Source organism: Miscanthus floridulus, chromosome 8 (genome assembly GCF_019320115.1).
Source record: "Miscanthus floridulus cultivar M001 chromosome 8, ASM1932011v1, whole genome shotgun sequence".
Classification (NCBI taxonomy): Eukaryota; Viridiplantae; Streptophyta; class Magnoliopsida; order Poales; family Poaceae; genus Miscanthus; species Miscanthus floridulus.
This window is the reverse complement of record NC_089587.1, coordinates 225,872,438-225,889,646: the sequence shown is the minus strand read 5'-3', so window position 1 is coordinate 225,889,646 and position 17,209 is coordinate 225,872,438. Positions and strand designations below refer to the sequence as shown.

Here is a 17,209-nt window from a genome sequence, read left to right as displayed (position 1 = left end):
TTTCAAAAAGGTGTCATCATCTTTAGTGCTTAAAAATATCTCGTTCATTATAGCATACGATTTTGTGGTTCAACCGATGGTTCCCATCGTTTTATTTATTTTTTAAAACGAAGTTCCCATATTTCAACTCAATCTTGATAGTTTTCATAGCCTAGAAGGCTCTTTTAACCATGGTGGTGGCAACAGGCACAATCATGGTTAAACCAATGAGACCATAAACCAATGGAAAAATCGTGTATATGTCAATTTGGACCATCTTAATAACAAGATTTCTAAGATTATGAGAATTTGCAAAACTAAAATAATCTCTCGCATCAACAATGAATATATCAACTTGTTCTCTAGGGTGTAAATGGTCTTGCCGCAAAAAGCCAGCATCATAAATCTTAGCCAATTCTATTATTTTTCCTTTATGAGAGCTGGCAAAAGAATCTCTTAGGTTTAGCCAAACAATGCATCTCAATAACTCAATAGGCCTTTAATCAAAATGATTGTTCAATTCCACAATGTTTTTTTCATGCATCGCATCTCTTCTCTCATAGCTAAAAAAGACAAAAAGTTAGACGCCATTTTGGTGCGACGAACCAACCTCGGGTCGTCGGTCTGCCTGCATGCGATCTCCGCTCCATCTCCCCGCTCGCGTCTCCCCCTCGCGCGAGATCCCATGTGGAATCAGGCCGACGCATGAGATCTCCGCTCCATCTCCCCGCTCGCTCACGCACGCCGACGCTCCCTCTCTCTCCCTACCCTCGCGCCGCCACTCCATCACCGTGCTCGCCCACGCCATCGCACTCCATGGCCGCCCTACCCCGACGAGGCTAGGGTTTTCTGCCCCCACCCCTCGAGGCAGCGCTACCATCGCTGGTAGCCACGGCGCCACCGACGCCGCGAAGCCGCCGCTCCGCCCTCGCCAGCTCCGATTCGCGACGCGTGCTCCACTCCTCCATCTACCCGGCTCCAATGGCCCGACCCTATGCTGCGCTACCACAGGGGCACCCGCGAGGGCAAACCCTAGCGGCGCGGTTGAGGCCTCCGACGCGACCAGGTCCTCCTCTACTCATCTCGCCCCATACGTCGCGCGGAGGAGGTACACACGAGCCTCGGCGTGTGGAGGCACCGCGGAAGAGGCCAGACAGCCCGGCATGCAACCCCGGTAGTGTGCAGCATCGGCGGCATAGGAGCACGCGAAGCCGGTGCGCAGCCCAGGCGGCACGGTAGCGCGCGGACCCGACGGTGCGGAAGCCGCGGCCCTAGCACACGAGCTTCCCCAGGCGGCCACGGTACGCATGGACATGGACCCCACGGGCGGGAGGTGGCGCGGCCGGTCCACGGTGCTTCGGCGAGGCTCCCGGTGTGCTACCCCGGTTCGTTATCTTTCTCCGTGGCGGCAGCTACCGGCCGCTTCGTCGATTGAACTCATCCGCTGCGCCGGCCTCTGTTTCCCTGCTGGAGGACGAGGTGATGGTTCTTCTCATTTACTGTTAATGTATTTTTACCTGTTTATAGATTCCTATAAAAATACTTTTGCACCTTCCTATAAAAATGCAATTATAGATTGTATTGTTAAAGGCCTTGATCCTAGGTTTGATATTACAAAGATTGCTAAGCCGTGAATACTTCCTGCATTACTAGCATCTCAATACTTTTTTCAAAAACATGCAAAGCTTGCACATCTTCGCTTTATTTTGTACTCTATATTTTTAACTTGACCTTTTCTGGTGCTGACTTGACATGTCTGTTAAATTTGCTAGATATGCCATGGAATTGCTAAGATTTAATGAAGCTGGTGTTGAAGTAGTTGTGATGGCATATCTCCGAAGTATTTTCATACTGAGAGTTTTAAGTGCTCTTGATTGCAATATTATGTCAGGATGCAAAGAGATGGGAAAGGTAGTCCCGTGCCTTTTACAATTTGTTCCGCCAACCAGACAGAGTTGAAAAGATTTAATGAACTGCTATTTTATAGGAGCAAGGTGAAGTCGTTCCATTTGATCATGTTTGAAGTTGCCTTCTATTCCCTACAAGTACTTATTAGTCCTCTAATTATTTTGACACTAATTTGGGCTGTGTCTCTTTTTGCTGCTACTTTCTGAAAGTTGGAGACGCTGCTGTATACCTGCTCGTTTATTGTTGGATCGTCATTTAGCCTGCTGTTGCTTGGCTGGTTACTGACAAGTACTATTTACAGTCCGAAAATACTAGCTGTTGCAGTACTGCTGATTGTTAGGGGCTCCATCTACTATATTTATATTCCTGAAAAATCAGTCGATTGCCCCTCTGTGCTGAGAGAATATTTGTTAACATTGTTGCTGTTTAGCATTGCACGGGCTCGAAGGAATAAAAATTCAGATTATATTAATTTTTGATAATTTGTACAGTGAAAGATTGGGCAATTTTTCGGACATCGCAGGCGTGTTATTAGGGATGGTGGCGAACTTCACTTCCGTTAGAGTTGTACACACCAAGAAATCAGTGAATTTTGCAGCACACCTTTGTGCTCAACATGCTTTGGCGACAAAGCAGAATTTTAGTTGGCTTATCCCCTAGTTTCATGCAGCGTTGTCTGCAAACTGATGGTAATGATTCCTTTTAAGTTTTTAAATTCGAGATTACATAGTACAACGCAGACGTCCATAACGCACGCACACTCACCCTATGCACACACGCGCGCAAACCCTATCTCTGTGTGCATCTTTGAAGACTAGACTAGACAGCGGAAACGTCGAATGCCTCACTATCGATGGAAACGATGGGCTCGACGTGATCCCGCTCCTGCAGAGAGCCGTCTCGGACGGCACGGCCATGGCCGTCGTCGCCGACGACAGCGTGTTGGTCGGCGAGATCTGCCCCGGCGTGCTCGCCTCGTGTGACGTCGAGACGGTGTCGGCCGCCTTCGCGGCGCTCTCCGCTGGCGACACTATGGCGTACATCGACTACTCGCTGTTGCACTCGCCGTCGGAGTTCTTGGTCCGCGCCATCAGAGCTCAGCTCGCCGGGAAGGGACTGGACGCCATGGCCGAGCGCATGGAATGGGAAGGACGCCGCCTCCCTTCCCTTGTCCCCCCCGTCGTCGTCGTTGTCGTCGACATCATCCTTGGACAAGGACTCGCCGTTGGGACGCGCACGACACCCAAGGAGGATGTCATCTGGGAGCTTCGGGTGGCGGTCCACAGAGGACGTGGTGGCATGCCATTCTGGGAGTTCGCTTGTGGTCGTCATGGCCCAGGCGCTTGCGCACCGTCTGGGTCGCTGATGAGACCAGCGGCGCACTCGTCGAGTCGTCGGGGTAGTGAGATTCGCCGACGTGCTCGCGGTACTCCGAGAGCATCTCCGGCCTCGGTCCCAGGTGCTATGCAGATAAATAGTGATGTGCGTGTCAATCCGTCTCACAAATTTGAACTGAAGATGTGCAAAGTTTGTTTCGACGAGAGCGAGCTAGAACTCGGCCCAAGATCACTTTTAGCCCAGAAGTTGGAAAGGCCCAAGATGTCAATTCAACCGGAAGGCCGGAAGCCAAAATACGGCCCCGTGAGATCGTGGCCTCTTTTTTGGGCAGTGGCGAAGCCGGGGAATCACCACGACTGGCTATTTGAAATTTTAATTCCATACCTTTTCTCAGCACTTCTCTCGTGTGCCTAAATTTTAAGATGATTTCAGTTAACACTTTTGTATAACAACTAATACAACTATTACTTTTGTAATTTTTTAGTTGTCTTTGTGTCATAACGTATCAAAAATTTATCGTTGTCTGACTATAGAAAGAATTGTATATTGTTAATTGTCTTTGTGCCAAACTGCCAATACAAATCAAATTTGTCGGGTTATGGTTTTCAAGTTTCTACTGATAAAAAATTGTAGATTTGCCTACAAAATTCCTGAATAATAATTGAAAAAAATTATACGTCTAAAACAGGAAACTAAAATTGAGCACCTGAATCACAAAAGTCTTGATTACTCATAAATGACAGTGTTATAGAAAAATACCAAATATGTCATGTGAAAGTAACCAGAGTGCGTACAAAAAAGAGAAAAATACAAATTGAAGCACCTTAATTCTATCAAATGCGAGTCTTAATTTATCATATACACATAAAAGTGACAGCAATGTAATGTTCACGTACAAAGACACACAAGCTTTTTTACGTCAACATAGAATCATGATTGCAATTCCTGAAATGTCACCAGCTTACAGAGATGACCCGTATCAATAAGTATATAGGGAGCAAACTACAGAGGGTGAATATCATGCAACATGCATTTAATTAAACAAAATATCAGATGCAATTATAGTAGCCTAGTTGATTAATTAAACCAATACCTTTTTATACGAGTTATATCTAAAACCCACTAGCTATATATCTCAACATGCAATCTGTCCACTCAGCAATGTACTATCATATGCAATTAAAACCAGTAGCACATGCAATTGTAATGTTCACGTCAACAAGACACACAAGCATTTTGTTGTCCACGGCAACATGTCATGCAATCCACTGATCTGCAATTCCTGCAGTAATGCGCGGGCTTCTAGTTTAACTAATGACGAATTTATTCTCGCGTCTTATATCTTCATCAATAATAGTATACATGTGGAGCTAAAACAACACATATAAGTAGGGGTTTTAAAACAAATTAGCCATGCAACATGCAAAACACAGTTAATTAATGAACAAAAATAATAATCAGGAATGCAATATACCAGTAGCACTAGTTGGATGTAATTAAACAATACCTTTTTTAAACGTGACTTTTCAAAAAGGTGTCATCATCTTTAGTGCTTAAAAATATCTCGTTCATTATAGCATACGATTTTGTGGTTCAACCGATGGTTCCCATCGTTTTATTTATTTTTTAAAACGAAGTTCCCATATTTCAACTCAATCTTGATAGTTTTCATAGCCTAGAAGGCTCTTTTAACCATGGTGGTGGCAACAGGCACAATCATGGTTAAACCAATGAGACCATAAACCAATGGAAAAATCGTGTATATGTCAATTTGGACCATCTTAATAACAAGATTTCTAAGATTATGAGAATTTGCAAAACTAAAATAATCTCTCGCATCAACAATGAATATATCAACTTGTTCTCTAGGGTGTAAATGGTCTTGCCGCAAAAAGCCAGCATCATAAATCTTAGCCAATTCTATTATTTTTCCTTTATGAGAGCTGGCAAAAGAATCTCTTAGGTTTAGCCAAACAATGCATCTCAATAACTCAATAGGCCTTTAATCAAAATGATTGTTCAATTCCACAATGTTTTTTTCATGCATCGCATCTCTTCTCTCATAGCTAAAAAAGACAAAAAGTTAGACGCCATTTTGGTGCGACGAACCAACCTCGGGTCGTCGGTCTGCCTGCATGCGATCTCCGCTCCATCTCCCCGCTCGCGTCTCCCCCTCGCGCGAGATCCCATGTGGAATCAGGCCGACGCATGAGATCTCCGCTCCATCTCCCCGCTCGCTCACGCACGCCGACGCTCCCTCTCTCTCCCTACCCTCGCGCCGCCACTCCATCACCGTGCTCGCCCACGCCATCGCACTCCATGGCCGCCCTACCCCGACGAGGCTAGGGTTTTCTGCCCCCACCCCTCGAGGCAGCGCTACCATCGCTGGTAGCCACGGCGCCACCGACGCCGCGAAGCCGCCGCTCCGCCCTCGCCAGCTCCGATTCGCGACGCGTGCTCCACTCCTCCATCTACCCGGCTCCAATGGCCCGACCCTATGCTGCGCTACCACAGGGGCACCCGCGAGGGCAAACCCTAGCGGCGCGGTTGAGGCCTCCGACGCGACCAGGTCCTCCTCTACTCATCTCGCCCCATACGTCGCGCGGAGGAGGTACACACGAGCCTCGGCGTGTGGAGGCACCGCGGAAGAGGCCAGACAGCCCGGCATGCAACCCCGGTAGTGTGCAGCATCGGCGGCATAGGAGCACGCGAAGCCGGTGCGCAGCCCAGGCGGCACGGTAGCGCGCGGACCCGACGGTGCGGAAGCCGCGGCCCTAGCACACGAGCTTCCCCAGGCGGCCACGGTACGCATGGACATGGACCCCACGGGCGGGAGGTGGCGCGGCCGGTCCACGGTGCTTCGGCGAGGCTCCCGGTGTGCTACCCCGGTTCGTTATCTTTCTCCGTGGCGGCAGCTACCGGCCGCTTCGTCGATTGAACTCATCCGCTGCGCCGGCCTCTGTTTCCCTGCTGGAGGACGAGGTGATGGTTCTTCTCATTTACTGTTAATGTATTTTTACCTGTTTATAGATTCCTATAAAAATACTTTTGCACCTTCCTATAAAAATGCAATTATAGATTGTATTGTTAAAGGCCTTGATCCTAGGTTTGATATTACAAAGATTGCTAAGCCGTGAATACTTCCTGCATTACTAGCATCTCAATACTTTTTTCAAAAACATGCAAAGCTTGCACATCTTCGCTTTATTTTGTACTCTATATTTTTAACTTGACCTTTTCTGGTGCTGACTTGACATGTCTGTTAAATTTGCTAGATATGCCATGGAATTGCTAAGATTTAATGAAGCTGGTGTTGAAGTAGTTGTGATGGCATATCTCCGAAGTATTTTCATACTGAGAGTTTTAAGTGCTCTTGATTGCAATATTATGTCAGGATGCAAAGAGATGGGAAAGGTAGTCCCGTGCCTTTTACAATTTGTTCCGCCAACCAGACAGAGTTGAAAAGATTTAATGAACTGCTATTTTATAGGAGCAAGGTGAAGTCGTTCCATTTGATCATGTTTGAAGTTGCCTTCTATTCCCTACAAGTACTTATTAGTCCTCTAATTATTTTGACACTAATTTGGGAAAAAAGGGTTGGTTTTTACTCATCATTTAATTGTTGGAGGTGTTTCTGCTGCCTCTCTGCTTGCAAATATATGCTTTTGTGCTCAAATGTTACTTTTGAATGTTCTATTGCTAAGTTGATTTTTTACTATTAGGATGGGAGCATTAATTGGACCTGATTGCTACAATTATTTTGTTACCAGGCAGTTGGCGTCACTTCCAACAAACATTCTATAGGACGAAGGAAGCTGTTAGTTTCATGTGATACAACTGATGCTGAAAATGATGCACCTCAGGTGGCCCCTAGCATCCCCCCTGATACAATTGAATAAGTAATGTGAGCGCTCCTTTTCTCCCCTCTACCCTGTGGCATTGTTCTGCAGTTTTGTGCTGGTGCTGACGAAAACCGAAAAATTTGTGTCTTTAGGTTACTGCGATTGAGGCGACTGGAGTGGCGGCGCGATGGGCATCTCGGCGAAGTGGCTCAAGTCGTTAGTTGGGTTGAGGAAGGTGGAGCGGCAGTAGCACCAGGATCGTAAGGACTAAGGAGGATGCAAATGTTGGAGTTGGACCTGGACGAATTGTACGCGCCGGGTTTCTTCCAATCATTATGCAGTTCTTGCATATCTTGTTCTTAAATTCATGGTTGGTGCATTCATTTTGCTTATTGCCTAGACCTATGTGGATTATGCAAGAATCTTTTTTCTTATTTAATCAGGCTTCTTGATCATATCATGACAAATCTTAGGTGTGTACTGATCAATGTTTGTGATCCATCCTTGACTGAACCGGGATTGCACTTAGTAATTCCTTATGCACTGTTTGTATTAGTTTTGATCGATTTTTACTGCAAAGAGCATATTGTTGGGTAATTTGTTACTTGCTTTGTCCAATGCTTGCTTAAATACTTGACTTCATTAGTACTTCTTGAATTCTGAGAACAAAAATTCTTGGTGCTTATGCAATCACTGTAGCACCATTCAAGTTGTTGCAACTTATTTCCCCATGTCAAATTTCTGGGAATCCCGAATAAGAGACAAATGCAGGACCTGCCATGGTGTAATTTAGTGACTGCCCTGGTCATTTTGGCTACTTGAAGCTTGCACTTCTAGTTTTTAATGTAGGCTTCTTTAACTGTATTCTGGACATGTTCAAGTGCATCTACAAGGTACTGCCATGAAGAAGTTTACATCATGGGTGTGCTCAACACTTGAACTCCGTCTTGATAATTGTTCTTGTTCTCTCGTGCCTTTCCAGAGCTGTAACAGAGTTATTCTGATGGAGAAAGACCGCCAGGAGTTTCTAAAGAAGATGAGAAATCCAAGGGCAGATGCACTACAAAAAAGTGCTACAATGAAAAAAGTGAGGGACAAATGCAAACTATCCTGCTGCCCCGCTGTGATTACAAAAACGGTAAGCTATCCTACATTGTCCATAATAATTTTACCTTAGGAATGTCATTACTGAAACCTGGCTATTGTTTGTAAGCTAATATTTGCAAGAAATCTCTCAACTCTTTCCTGTTTTTGTTGTAAATACAAGTGTGGTTAAAAATGTCAAAGCAGGATTGATAGTGGTTCATGATTGCAGCAAGGTTTTGATCTCTCAACTCCCTAATTCAGTTAGACAAGACATAGAGCACCTACAACTCATTTTCTTTTTGTTCTTTTGATGGGATTTCTTTTGCTGTTTGTGTTCAGGTTTTTGTATGGCACTGTTCCCTGTCATCAACAAAACCTGAATTATAGGTGGTATTGTTTCTTGTCCAGCAAGAGCCCATAAACATCACGATAATTTCAACATGACAGGTAAAGAGGAGTGCTTGGTTCCATTAGCATGTCTTTTTGTTGAATCTGAACTGTGCTTATATAAACAACATGCTCTCATGGGGGCAAGAGCTCTGTACTTAATAAGGTTCTGAAAGTAATTCAGGGTTTCTTAGGAGCAAGACTAAATGTTTTTCACTGCCGTTAGAGAAAACTAACACTAAGTTAGTGATCTTTGGTCCACATGCTGATTCCATGTAATTCAAATAACAATTCTGGCTCAAAGACATCATCAGAGGCATCGGGATCGAAGTTGGAGGACAGCACACAGTGAAACCAAGACATGCTCGCTCTCCCAGTGCGCCATTGCTTGCTATGTCTGTTTGCTTCTACTCTCACTGTGGTTTCCTTCCTAATCCATGCTCCAGATGCCTAGATGGCTTTGCATTTGGAGCTAAACTCCAACCTATCATTTAGCTCATTCCTAAAGCAAACCTCCTTTCTTTCCTACATAGATAGATATTAGTGAGCAACTCATTTAGAACCAATGTTAAACTTTGGTTAAAATTTGTATTTGCTCCAATCATAAGTTATCTATATGATGCATGTTGCAGTAAGAGGGTGCAACACCTGAGGATGGGAAGAGCCATTGGGAGACATGCGCCTGCTGACGGCCGTCACCCCGGGGCGAGTTGGCTTTCAACTGTGAGCTGCTACTGTGTGCAGCAATGAGGGGAGCCAGCAGTTGTAGCACTCGGTACCCATGGATGCTTAACAAAAAGGCAATTGCTCATATCAATATTTGTCTATTTTGATTGATGGGTTTGCATTAACGACTTAGAAATATTTGTGCTTTCTGTGAATATTTACGTTTTTATCTGAATTGAGTGTTGTAATTGTACAACTGAAGGATAATGACATGATGGTGCGGCCTCAATACTTAACACATGGTTTGCCAATTGAAGCTAGAATACCCCTTAGGCGACCCGTGAAACACTTTTAAACATGCTGCATTCACCATGGATTTTGAACTTAAGGTCAACCTTGACATTTGTAGCCACAGTAGTTGGAAAAACTCAGACATGGGGTTGATGATTTTTCGGTTGCATTACCTAGATAAATCACCCTATGTACATGGTTGTTCAGTTGCAACGCATGGAAAATAACCGTTCATGTGCACCATTAGGAGATAAGACATTAGGAGATAAGACTAAGACCACCAAAGAAGGTAAGATAATGCACGAAAGAAATGGATATTGGAGATTTATTTCTACCGATATAAAACATTATCTTAGCCGCATCATAGAAATGTCTATACAGTAGAGTTGGTAAGCCTGCGACGCCGCGCTCTCCATAACTATGTTAATTTCACGAACTTTGCTTTTTTAATTAAATGTCACTTTAACGTCGGTATTTAATTTCATAGTATTATTATTTTATCGTGCGATCCGTGTGTTTTTAGTACAAAAGTTTAACCCTAAACCCTAGCGAATAAAAAGGTTTCATATATTGAAATGGTGATAGTAGGTCACTGCCTTCCCTCTGCACCCACTTGAGCAATCACTTACTGTTGTTGTATGCCATATTTGATATAAATAATGATGTTATATTGGAGGCAAAAAGGTATTTACCTCCTCACAAATACCAAAGCATTCTCATGTATCTCATTAATTTTTTTGCAACGAGGTCCCAATCAACCTTACAACACAAATAATATATTCTTTGCTCTTTCCTTTTATATGCACCGTGTGAAATTATTAGTTTCGCCCAGTAATTTAGCCATAGGACGTACAATAAGCACAAACTTCAAAGCTCTCCACCACCATTGTCCACGACCAGATCGAAACATCTGCATCATTCGGTTTGCTCGTGGATACACAGCAGGGTCACAGGGCCAGGGATGGTCTCGAGCTAGCCGCCTCCCGGCCGCCCGTGCAGTGCAGCCTTGCTCTTGCTCGGGAAAAAGAACGAGGGGGCCGAGCACGTACGGCATGGTTGGATTCACGCGGTGGACCCTCCTCCGTGTCGTCTTCTCTAAGAAAGCTCTCGCTGGCCCTGTTCGTTTCGCTTAAAAACAAGTTAAAATATTGTTTCAATTGATTTATTGTGAGAGAAAAATACTGTTCCGGCTAAAAAAAACAAACTAAAAAGACGAATTATGAGAGAAGCGAACATATCCGGTACTGTTTTTTTTTTTCAGGAGAACTCACCACCACCGTTTGTTTGCGTTGCACTCATCTCACGTCGTCCTTGCCGAGTTTAATTAAGGGAGCTGCCTGAACAACTTTGCCGCTGTCGCATTTACTCTCCCGTACTTATTATTGGCTCGGTCGAGAAATCTTAACCGTGCATGCAATGCAACCACGAAAGCAGAGCTAGCAGGCACAGAGGATTTGGAAACGGAGGCAACCTGCAGGCACTTCCATTTCCAGAAGCTTGGGAGTTTGGATGCAGCCTCTAGGCCTATTCGTCTGTTGATTTCAGTCAGAGCTTATCAGTCAGTCAATAATATTTTTTCTTTCACAATAAACTAGCATCAGTCAAACTTATCAGTTCAGAAACCAACCAGCGAACAGGCCGTTTGTTTGAGCCTTCGTTGTGCTGCGTCGTTCTGGGTTCTGACAATGCCTTTGACAGCAAGTTTAAAGAGAATAGGAGTATTGGTTGTTAGAAAATTAGGTATTTTCATGGTCAATTTAATCCAGAAATAAAACATCAGCAGGTTCATGACGACGTATATGTGTATGTGTATATCACTAACAAACGCTACAGCATACAAGTATGACATACTGATCGATACAGTAAGTACACAAAGTACGGTAATCAGAGAGTTAAGAGTGTACCCAGCGTAGGGTCCTATGCCGAGGGCATCGGAGGCTCCATTCGCACTAGACATAGTGCGTTGCTCAAAGTCGTGGACCACAGTCGATGCAAAAAGGTGTTCGCAGTGTAGTCCCACGAACGGTCACCAGGAAGAAGACACATTGCTGTTCCGCGAGCGATCACTAGGAAGAAGACATCTGCTACGTGGACGAGCACTCACGGAATCGCTCCCCAAAAACCTAATCGTCGCACACCCCGTGCAAGGTTCGCAGGCGGAAGAGGGTTCCGAAGGCACCTGCTCTCCCGCTGCTCCGTGCGTGCAGAGGTACGGGACGGGGAAAGCCAAATGACGGTTGAGATGTGGTTTCTCGGAAGCGAAGAGGAAGATTGGACTGACGAGGACTTCTACTTCTATGCCTAGCGGGGAGGGAGAAAGCCAGCGGAGAAACTCAGGAGACGGAGACACGAAGAGACGGTAACCGGCGCAATCAACTCACCTTCACCATAAAGGAGAGAAACTCCCGTAGTTATATGAATTAAGTGGCAACACCTGGCCATGCCCGCCCGTCCGCTCACTCATCGACTGCCTGCCACGGCCACGGCCTCAGCCCAGCCCACGCCCACGCCCACGGCCTGGCCCGGCCCGGCCGGCGGCGGTGACGGCGCGTGCGCGTGTGTGGCACTCCTATGTCATTTCTCAGCTTCTCAATTAAGATGAATAATTTCCAACCAAATAAGTTGAGTCAACGTTCAGTCAAAATCCCATACGATATTAAACCATACAACGCTTAATGTTATGGATCATAGAGTTTTATTTGATTTATTAAATATTATACGGGCCAAGCCCATAATATATCCAACAATCCCCGCCAAACTCTAGGGTTTGTAACAAAGTAGTCTTAGAACCATATTTCTTTTATATACCAGTGTTTCGATGGAGACTGTTAGGTTGAACATCCATCTAGAGCAATAGTTTCACTCAGTCACAACTGAACAATGGACTAAGCCTTGAATTGACAGTTTTATGTGAGGTGAATGTCACTAAAGTCCTTAACTGATACTAGGCTGCAAAAGACATCCCCTCTATTTGAAGCATATAAGTCATACTCCAGTGTCTTTCACGAGTATTTAGAGATCACCCAAATCTCATAGACTGTGACCAGCAGTTAGACTCATATAGGTGTGTTCCGCAAAATATGTTCTGTAGAATAATATCTTTGCTTTAGCAAGCCACTTAGTACACATTAAGGTAAAAACCAACATGCCTTACAGAAAGGAAAGATATGCATCAGAAATGAGTTTTACTAAGGATCTTTCCTCATAATTTACTACTAGCTTGTTTCACCACCCTACTTCACGGGATTTCCGATCACATAGAACACGTTACCACTATAGTAAATTTCATGTGGGTCTCAAACCCATCTCTCTCGATGCACTTTCTATCACATTGCGTGACAGACCCTTAGTGAATTGATCTATCAGATTGTTAGACGTGTGAACATAGTCCAACGCTATTACTCCGGAGTTTCTAAATTTTCTGACATATTTTAGTCGTCTTTTAACATGCCTTGTGGACTTCATATTATCCTTAGAACTGTTAACCTTCGTAATCACAGTCTGGTTATCGCAGTTCATAGAAATAGTCGGTATGGGTTTTTCAACAACCGATAAATCCATAAGGAGATCACGAAGCCACTCTAATAGAGACGGGGATCCCGATCTTCCGTCAGGTGATGATAACTATCGTTGTGGCGGAGAATGACACATCGATCCGGCTTCAGATCGAAAGATCGAACCCTGCAATCTTAGCACCACAGCTCCTCTGGTTATCAACCAAGTCACGGACCAGGTTGACCTCGCCAAGAAGGCTAATCCCTGCCTGCGCAACGAAGAACACAAGCAAGAACAAGAAAGAACGCAACCAAATTGCAGATGAAAGATTAATCTCACGAGTTGGGGTCTCACAAACCGAAGAACGGCGAAACTGTTTCTTGACAGAATAATCTAAGCAAAACCCAAACCCTAATGGAGGGGCGGTGGCTGTTTATGAAGACTCTAGGGTCGTGCAAGACCCCTGGACGCGCCCCTAATGGGCCCAAACTCAATACACGGTCCAACGGATCAAAAGACGGTGTCGCAGCACCCTGACAGATTCTGGACACTGACTTGTTTCGACAATTCCCGTTGATTCCGAACAGCTTTTGACGTGAAACCACTTGGATTGGCTTCCTTATCAAATTAGCTTTCCATCCATATGTGGATTATCGAAAACGGAGTCCGGATGTGTCCTGGGCGACCAGTTTAAGGCAGACTGGTCCTGGAGACCGAGGCAGACTCGAATTCGTGTTGGACTGGGCCTCCGGCTTGTGTTGGACGTCCTTGCTGGTCATCATCACCTCCTCCATGTCCTCTTAGTCCCTCTTGACCCTCTCCAATGTTCCTAAGCAAGATAACATCATTAGGTAGTAATCTATTCTCAAAAGTATGAAAAGGATCGCTTAAGAACGAGCTCACCTGTAAATTGAGTTGACGCATTCGAGCCCGGGTCATTGGACCTTGCATGACGGTTGGAGGATCAGCTGGTACATCCAAAGGAGTGATGTCCTCATCATCCTCCCCCTCTTGAATTGGAGTCATCCTCGACTCAAGCTCATCTTCTTCTCCCAAATAAGATTTCAAATCTACAATGTTAAATGTGGGACTAACCCCGAACTCGGGTGGCAACTCAAGTTTGTATGCATTATCATTTATTTTCTCAATAATCTTATAAGGACCAGCTGCTCTTGGCATTAATTTAGACTTACGTAGCTCAGGAAATCTATCTTTTCTTAAATGTAACCAAACCAAATCACCCGGTTCAAGTTTAATCTCTTTTCTACCTTTACTACCAGCAATTCTATACTTTTCATTCATGCTTTCAATATTTGCTTTAGTTGTTTCATGCAACTTACGAATAAAATCAGCACGCTCTCTAGCATCACTATGTATTCTCTCAGTGGTAGGTAAAGACAAAAGATCAATAGGAGCACGGGGGTTAAAACCATACACTACCTGAAAAGGACTTACCTTGGTGGTGGAATGTTCCGCCCTGTTATATGCAAACTCCACATGCGGCAAACACTCTTCCCACATCTTCAAATTGCGCTTCAAAATGGCTCTCAACATGGTGGACAATGTTCGATTCACAACCTCAGTTTGCCCATCAGTTTGGGGATGACATGTTGTAGAAAACAGCAGCTTGGTCCCCAATTTATTCCACAACGTGCGCCAAAAATGACTCAAGAATTTTGCATCACGATCTGAAACAATAGTAGAAGGCATACCATGCAAGCGAACAATTTCTTGAAAGAAAAGGTCAGCAATATGAACAGCATCGTCGCTCTTATGACAAGGAATAAAATGTGCCATCTTAGAAAAACGATCAACCACCACAAAAATACTATCCCTCCCCCTCTTAGTCCTTGGCAATCCCAACACAAAATCCATAGATATATCTGCCCAAGGAGTAGAAGGAACAGGAAGAGGCATATACAAACCATGTGGGTTCAATCGCGACTTAGCTTTTTGACATGTGGCACACCGAGCCACGTACCGCTCCACATCACGCCTCATCCTAGGCCAAAAGAAGTGTGTGGACAGCACCTCCTCCGTCTTCTTGGCACCAAAATGTCCCATCAATCCGCCTCCATGTGCCTCCTGCAACAACAAAAGACGAACGGAACCAACTGGAATGCATAGGCGGTTAGCTCTAAACAAAAAACCATCACTGATCATAAACTTATTCCATGTGCGTCCCTCTCTACAATTAAGCAACACATCCTTAAAATCAGGATCAAGCGCATATTGTTCTTTAATGGATTGAAGACCAAAAATCCGGCAATCAAGTTGAGACAGCAATGTATATCTTCTAGACAAAGCATCAGCAATCACATTATCCTTCCCTTTCTTGTGTTTGATAATATAAGGAAAAGACTCAATAAATTCAACCCATTTAGCATGCCTACGATTCAGATTACTTTGAGAGCGAAGATACTTAAGCGATTCATGATCAGAATGAATAACAAATTCTTTAGGCCACAAATAATGACGCCACGTCTCTAAAGAACGGACAAGTGCATACAATTCTTTATCATACGTGGAATAATTAAGAACAGGACCATGTAATTTTTCACTAAAGTAAGCAACAGGTTTACCATCTTGCATCAAAACACCACCAATGCCAAGTCCACTAGCATCACATTCTAGCTCAAAAGTCTTACCAAAATTTGGAAGTTGCAGCAATGGTGCGTGTGTAAGCTTATCCTTCAAAGTGTCAAAGGACTCCTCATGTGCCTCTCCCCAATGAAACACCACTCCTTTCTCCGTCAACTCATGCAATGGGGCAGTAATGGTGCTGAAATCTTTGACGAAGCGGCGGTAGAATCCTGCAAGACCAAGAAAACTCCTCACCTGTGTGACGGTTTGGGGAACCGGCCAGCTCTTTATAGCTTCAATTTTCATCTCGTCCACCTCAATTCCCTGTGGAGTTACAACATAGCCAAGAAAAGAAACTCGATCCGTGCAAAAGATGCACTTCTCAAGGTTACCAAATAAACGTGCATCACGTAAGGCATTAAAAACAGCACGTAAGTGATCCATATGTTCATCAAAAGACTTGCTGTAAATCAATATATCATCAAAGTAAACTACCACAAAATGACCAATAAAAACTCTTAAAACCTCATTCATTAAGCGCATGAAAGTGCTAGGTGCATTTGTCAAACCAAAAGCCATAACTAACCACTCATACAACCCGAATTTGGTTTTAAATGCAGTTTTCCATTCATCTCCAAGTTTCATTCTAATCTGGTGGTAGCCACTTCGCAAGTCAATCTTAGTGAAAATTATAGAACCACATAACTCATCAAGCATGTCGTCTAGCCTAGGAATAGGATGACGATACCGAATAGTAATATTATTGATGGCTCTACAATCAACACACATATGCCAACTTCCATCTTTCTTAGGAACCAAAAGTACAGGAACGGCACAAGGACTAAGGCTTTCACGTACATACCCATGGTCCAAAAGGTCTTGGACTTGCCGCTGAATTTCCTTAGTCTCCTCAGGATTGGTTCGATATGCAGCTCGGTTGGGCAAGGTCGCTCCCGGAATCAAATCGATTTGATGCTCTATCCCTCTCATAGGTGGCAGCCCCGGGGGTATCTCAGCTGGAAAAATGTCCTCATACTCCTGCAAAAGGTTAGTGATAGCAGGAGGTACCGAGCTAACAATATCATCAAGTGAAAACATAGCTCGTTTGCATACCAAAGCATAGCAAATATCATCATCAGAAATTTCAGCAAAGTCACATTTTGTTGCAAGCATAACACCACCCTTCAATTTAATCCCCTCAGCCTTAGAAATAGATGTAGACTTATCCTTTTTAGGTGGGAAAATAGAATTAGCAACTTGCTGATTTTCAGATTCAACATCATTCAAACTAGCAGAGCGTTCTCTATCAGCTTGTACAATTTGAGCAGGGGTCAAAGGTACCAAAGTAATTTTCTTTCCTTTATGCACAAAAGTGTATTTATTACTTCTACCATGGTGTGTAGCATCATTATCATGTTCCCAAGGATGACCCAATAAAAGTGAACAAGCTTGCATAGGTACCACATCACAATCAACAGAATCAGCATAAGAACCAATGAAAAATGAAACTCTGCAAGTTTGTGTTACCTTTGCTTTACCAGAATCATTTAGCCATTGAATATGATATGGACGTGGGTGTGGGCGTGTGGTCAAGCTAAGCTTCTTGACCAAATCAGAACTCACCAAATTGTTGC

General features: G+C 44.2%; 1 pseudogene; it reads left to right on the top strand.

The window, feature by feature from the left end:
* Positions 1-1,286: 1,286 nt before the first annotated feature.
* On the top strand, positions 1,287-3,361 carry LOC136470739 (uncharacterized; annotated as a pseudogene).
* The last annotated feature ends 13,848 nt before the right edge of the window (positions 3,362-17,209 follow it).